The following is a 6860-nucleotide window of genomic DNA, read 5'->3' on the forward strand; positions in this document are numbered from 1 at the left end:
AAAAAAAGAAAGAAAAGAATTTTAAAATTCTTGCTTGCAATTGGTGTATGATAAATCTATTACATTATACCAAAGTAGATAATATGAGTGACACGTGCCACTTTTTGTGCAAATTTTCCGGTTAAATATTTTTTCCTAAAAATTTTCTACTTTTTTTTTTTTTAATAATTTCCTAGCCTTTTTAATTTATTTTTTATGTACGGGAAGAATTGTTTGTGTATAGATTATGGAAATATATAGTACATGCCATATAATAATAATTTGCTAAAAATAATTATCGTAACTCTATAATATTTTAGTCAAGTCGTTATATTAATGATGTATTAATAAAAAAAAGTATTCAATATTTTGGTCAAATCTACATATTAATATATAGAACATTATGGTCAAATTAGTATATCAAGCATATATATGTATATATATGTACGTACGTACGTAGTATGACGGAAATTACATATTCCGTATTACTCCCTCATTCTCGTTTTACTTGCTCTACATACTTTGACCAAAAAGATCTCATAATATGGATCAAAGGCAGCAAGTAAAATAAGACGGAGGGAGTAGAAAATTAAATGAGTATAATAAAATTTATTAATTACGGAGTATGCATAAACATTGTGGAGATAAATATATCAGTCAAATTTATTTATAAAAAATTAGTCAAATAATTTTAGAATATCATTACATGCACGATACTTAATCTAGTTTATTTTATATTGGAGTATCTTCAAATCAATTTTTTATAACTTTTATTATTTTTTACAGAGTACTCAGTACTCAGTATTAAGTTTTTGTATTAGAAAATAAATTTTGATTACACTACAAGAATCAGTAGCAAAGAGGGCAATTTTTTTGTACAAGAAAGGGCAACTAAAAAATCGTCCTCGTAGAACAAATCAATGAGGGCAAAAGAAAATTGTCCTTGTTGATAAAAACAAAGAGGGCGAAATTGGTCTTTGTCTTCTTTGGTAGTTAATGAAAAGGACGACTTTCAAACTTTCGCCCTCTTTGATCAATTTAATTAAAAAAATAAATAAATTAGCCATTCCTTTTTTAAAACAAAAAGGGCGAAATTGGGGGTTGCCTTCCTTGATAATTAACAAAAAGGGCGACTTGTAAATTTTCGCCCTCTTTGATCAATTTTATTAAAAATAAAAATAAAAATTACCCCCTTCAACTTCAGACTGTGACGCCTCTCCCTAAGCTTCGTACAACGCTTCTTCGACATTGTTTCCCAAAATGAAAAACCCTCTCCATCTTCAATTTAGCTTTCTCTCTCCCTAAATCTCAATTTAGCCTTCTCTTTCTCTCCCCTAAATCTCTCATTTATCTTTCTCTCTCCCTCCCCATCTTCAATTTCGCAGTTCATAAACCCTAATTTTATGCTTTTTGGTCGAGTTTGTCTGAAATTTGCTTGAGTTCGTCTGAAATTTGCTTGAGTTCGCCTGCAATTTAATCAAATCGCACATATTTTCTCATCTCTGAAGTTCGTCTGGTATCATATTTTCTCAACTTCTTCTTCTTTGCGTAATTTTTGCTAGTTACTGGTGCAAATTACTGTTATCATATTGCGTTTGATGTTTTTTGCTAGTTCATCATGATAACAGTTTTTGATGTTGAAATTGTTGTTGAAATTTCAAATTGTTGTTGAAATTTGGACAATTTAGCTCCTCTTTATTGTTTTTGATGATTTAAGTTTCACATTTATTGCTGAAACAGGTCCGCGTTTTCTGCTGCAATATAAAATATGGAATCCAAGGTAGTGTATTGAGGTTTTTGGATTAAAGTGTTATCTAGTGTTATCAGAGTTTGCATGGAAAATTTATGTAGGAAAACATATAATGTGTGATTTTAGCTAACAATATGCTTGAAAGTATCAAAATACTTAGTCATCCTAGTTGCTTCGTTCTGTTCCGGTTCCTATTTTACCTTTTCTGCAGGATTTGATGCTTAACATGTCCTACTTTACCTTTTCTGTCGTTCTTGGCAAGCATAACATGACAATCTTGCTTACTTCTACTTGATCCTGGTATATAATTGCAGGCATATCTTATCTGGAGAAGAAAGAAATACTTGCCCTCCTAATCCAGGTCAGTATTGGGTGGGAAGTTGTTTTGTATTGCTTTTGTTTTAGTGGAAGGGATGTCATTACTCAATGTTTTGAACAAACAGGGCAAACATAATTGCCCTATTTAAACTATTTTAGAGGGCGAAAAACAATCAAAGAGGGCATGATTTAAGTTGCCTTCCTTGTTTTCAAACAAAGAGGGCGAAAATTATTTGCCCTCTTTGGTTTTGATAAAAAAGGGCGAGCAAATGGAGTTGCCGTGGAAAGCTAATAGGACGAACCTAACAGGGCGAGTTAAGGGCGATTTTTATTTTGCCATTAAAAGTTAAAAGGGCGATATTTTGATCTAAGAGGGCGATATTTTGATCTAAGAGGGCGACTTTTTTCGCCCTCTTTGATCCTGTTTGTTGTAGTGTTAGTACGTTAGTTTTTTAAAGTGTTATACGGTTGGTTAACTTTTTTTACTCCATACATTATGAATTTATGAGTAATTTTGAAAGGGTACCTTTTATTAAAAAGAAAAAATAATTGTTAAAAGTTAATGACTTTTACATTATATCAGGGTAACTTTTAATTATTTTGATGTAATTTTACACCCGCTTTACAATATTTATTTGAGTATATTCAAGATTTATAAATCATGCAGTAACTTTATAGAGATATATATATATATTAGTCAAATATATTTATAAAAAATTAGTCAAATAATTTTAGAATATCCTTGGATGCACATGACTAATCTAGTTTATTGCATATTTAATTATCTTTAAATCAATTTTTAGTAACTTTTAATACTTATTTTGTTAAGTTTTTGTATTAGAAAATATTTTTTGATTGGTACGTTAATTTTTAAAGGACTATACGGCTGGTTAACTTATACTCCATACACTATAAATTTATGAGTAATTTTGAAAGGGTAATTTTTATTAAAAAGTAAATTTCATCACTAAAAAATCAATGACCTTTACATCACATTGAGGTAACTTTACTTATTCTGAGGTAATTAATTTTAAATCCGCTTTACACTCATTATTGTTGAGATAAAATTAGGAATTAATTCTCCCGTATATATAATATTAGAGTTATAAATTGAGATATTATGTTTCCTAATACTTCCTCAATTTAAAAAAATAGTTGCATCACTCTGATTTTATGCAATGTTCATATATTAAATTTGACTCTCTTTTTACACAAATATAAAAAATAGATGTTATCATATAAAAAAATAGTTGGATTAATCTCACTGTCTACTTGTCAAAAAAATAAAATATTTTTAGTAATATTTAATTAAAGATATTAACGGTCAAAGTTGTGTATCGACAAATGTGAAAGTCAAAGTGGTACAAATATTTCTAAACGGAGTAGGATTGTGTTTGTATATAATTAGAAACTACGGAGTATATGAGAGTGATGGATAGCTCAGTTGGTTAGAGCTTCCATCCCGATTTCAGGTGATTCTGGGATCGATTCTCATCCCCACCCTTGTGGCTCATGCGCACCAAAAAAAAAAAAAAAAAAAAAAAAAACTACGGAGTATATTATTGAGAATACATGAGTTTCAGCAATATTTGTAAATTATACAACCGTCTTAGTTAAGAATTTGTGAAAGCTTTGTGCTCCTTTTGGCTGAACCAATGCCTTAGTTGGAAGAAGAATGAGGAAAAGAAAAATTTGGTAAACTTTGGAATATCTTTTAGTTTCTTTGGAGTGGGTCTCTAGTGGTTACTGAATACAAACTATAAAGTATCGCATAATCGAGCCTTTGGCTTGACTAAGTTTAACTCATTTTCATTTTTTTTTTGGTTTTGATAATTACAAAAGGTACATGAAGAAACAAACTAGTACATAAAAGATACATGAAAGGTACATGAAGAAACAAACTCATTTTCATTTCCATGAACACATATAGCACATTTAATGTCTACTCTTTAGAAAGGATAATATGGAATAATAAGAATTTAATGATTCAAATGATTTGGTTTTATTTTTGACATTAAATGATTTGATTCCACTTCAAAAATAATTGTCCATTTCGCTTCTTGAAAACCAACATTGAACTTTGATTATTCTAAAAATGTATTCAGAAAGACTTTTGAACACTGTTAAACACCCATGCCATTTGAGGCGCAAATTATTTCTCAATTTTTTAAAGTTGCATTGTTTCACCTGATTTTAGCTTAACTTTTTCTAAACTTATCTTATTTAAATTTAACTTAACTGAACTAATTAGAACTTATCATAACTTATTTTAATAATGTTCTTCGTATTTGAATAACATTTATTTTTCTTGAACTTATATTATCCAAATTTAATTGAACCCGTCTGAACTTAATTATTATTCTGAAATAAGTGAAAATAAAAATAACCTAAACAGAACCTTATGTAGTTATGTTCAATATCTAACACTCAACGGCTATTTTATTTTTTAAGACTCGATCAATTCAAACAAAAATTTACGCTGAACTTGGTTTTTTAATAAAATACTTGATGACTCATATCTCGATCATTATATTCAATATATACATTGCTCCTTTTTTTGTGATGGACAAATTAATACTCGTCAATCACTCGTAGACCTGTAGTAGATGTTAATTTATCCTGCTAAAGAAATGCTAAATTAGGTTTAATGTTAGTTGATCAAAGAAGGAGAAGAAGACATTTGTAGCGTTGAAATTATTTAAAAATGTTCACATACTATTTGTAAAATGTCAATTAGATAATGTGGAGCTCCTAAAGTAATTAGCAAAATACTTTATCTATCAGACAATCATGTGAGTAATGTGACTACTCTTTAAGCCAACCAAATCACGTTCTACACAAACATTTCAAATAATTGGATTTACACTAATTTATACTCCCTTCGTACTTTGTAAAATATAGTAGATCTTTCTTCTACTCCATTATTTCATCTACCACCTTCTTTATTGCGACCCCTACTACTTCTACTTTTACAACTACTGTTGAAAAACATCACTGAATAAGTGAATATTGATTAAGCTAGGTTGCAAGAGTTTAGTGGCGACCCAAAGCTTTTGTTAACTACGGGTTCGGGCCACACCCGTCATCAAGGCAGAGAGTCAACCGCACCCGTCATCAAGAGAGAAAGTCCACTTAACAAGACCGTAGGAGGTTCCACCTTAAAATCATATGGCAATAAGGGGAGTAGCCCCTTAGCTTTATTAAGTGATTAACTCTCTTCTCTTTTGTCAATGTGGGACTCTCACACGTGATGTTTCATGGGTCAGATCTTAACAGCTTTCTTCTTGACGGCGATGACATAGTTTTTAATGGCAATTTTGTTAGAATAACTTTATAATTTTACAATAATAAATTTTACTACCGTAAACCTGGAGCGCACATTTTTTTGTGTGTGTAAAATATTCTATTTTCCACTTTCCTATGTACTATATTCTCCGTTTCATGTATTTTTCCATTCAACTCAATTATAATTTGTACTTCATATATTTTGCATTTTCATGTACTATATTCCATTTTTCTAAAAACTCGTATTTTTATTCAAACGAGACTATAATTATGAGACGAAAGGAGTACTTCGTAAGAGACACAAATCACTGGTAACAAGACCTAGTAAATGAGTAAACCTAAAGATAAATTTGGGTTTTTGAAAAGTTTGGAACAAGAAGAATGTAGTGTTACATCTATGTCCCTAATTGGCATACTTGACAATTAATTGAAAAATAAAAGTATAGAAACAAAAATAGAAAATTAGTCGTACAAATAAAATTTAGTAAATAAAAAAGAAAAAGAAAAAGAAAAAGGGACGAAAGGGCCGTCTCCGATTCCCCCACCAAAAAGAAGAAGACAAAAGAATAAAGTCGGGGGGGTATTCCCCATTCCCCAATTGCTTCATTGCTTAATTGGGTTTATAGTTGTACCAAAGCCAAAGACGAAAGACGAAACCCAGCATTAAAGACTCTCAACTCTGAATTTCCAGACGTGGGTTTTCAGTTAGCATCACCTTCTTACCTTCTTGTCTCCTTCCCGACCCTTTTATTCTTCTTCTTCACCCACCCCTTTTTTTTCTTTATTGTCTTCTACGGACTACTTCCTCCATTTTGAATTGTAGACCGTTTACCTTTTCAAGTGCATCGAGATAAATGTTTAGACATTAATATCTCTAATTTTATATTTGTAAAAATTATAAAAAGTTGGTATTTCGAAAGTAAACATATAGACGAATTAAATATGACCCTCATAACTATATTTTTCCTTACTCATAAATCACAAATAATAGTCAGTTTAAAATTTGTGTAGTGTCGAAATTCAAAATATCTCTATTATTTCGAAACGGATGAAATATTCTTTATACTCCATACTCGTTATCAAATGTGTTATACTCCACACTTTATAAGACCTATATTATATATTTTCTCTGTTCATTTTTAAATGACATCATTATTTAGGCACGTTTGCAAATGCGCGATCTAAAACATCAATATTTTCAATTATGGATAAGAAAAAATTATAAAAGTTGATATTTAAAAAATATTTATTGAAACGAATCTAATAAGACCTCACACGACTATATCTTTTTTCTTAAGTATATATAAATCACAAAAGTAAGTCAAAGGACCTTGTGTGAATAGTATCCAAAACTCAACCGTTTCATGTAAATAAGAACGGAGGAAGTAGTATCATATCATATATACGCGATGTGTGTGGAGTATATGAAAGTTAAAAATTGTGTTATTACAACTAAGAACAAAAAAATATATGCAACAAAAATTGTTCACAAAGTTCACTCATGAACTAAACGTCAAAGTAGAGAAAC

At 30.0% G+C, this 6860-nt stretch overlaps 1 long non-coding RNA gene across 1 annotated transcript; it reads left to right on the forward strand.

Moving 5' to 3' along the window:
- Positions 1-890: 890 nt before the first annotated feature.
- LOC110799641 (uncharacterized) lies at positions 891-2162 on the forward strand. Its single transcript, XR_002536434.2, has 3 exons — positions 891-1495; positions 1720-1759; positions 2044-2162. It is a non-coding gene; the product is annotated as an uncharacterized lncRNA (long non-coding RNA).
- Positions 2163-6860: the final 4698 nt, after the last annotated feature.

This window comes from Spinacia oleracea, chromosome 2 (genome assembly GCF_020520425.1).
Source record: "Spinacia oleracea cultivar Varoflay chromosome 2, BTI_SOV_V1, whole genome shotgun sequence".
Classification (NCBI taxonomy): Eukaryota; Viridiplantae; Streptophyta; class Magnoliopsida; order Caryophyllales; family Amaranthaceae; genus Spinacia; species Spinacia oleracea.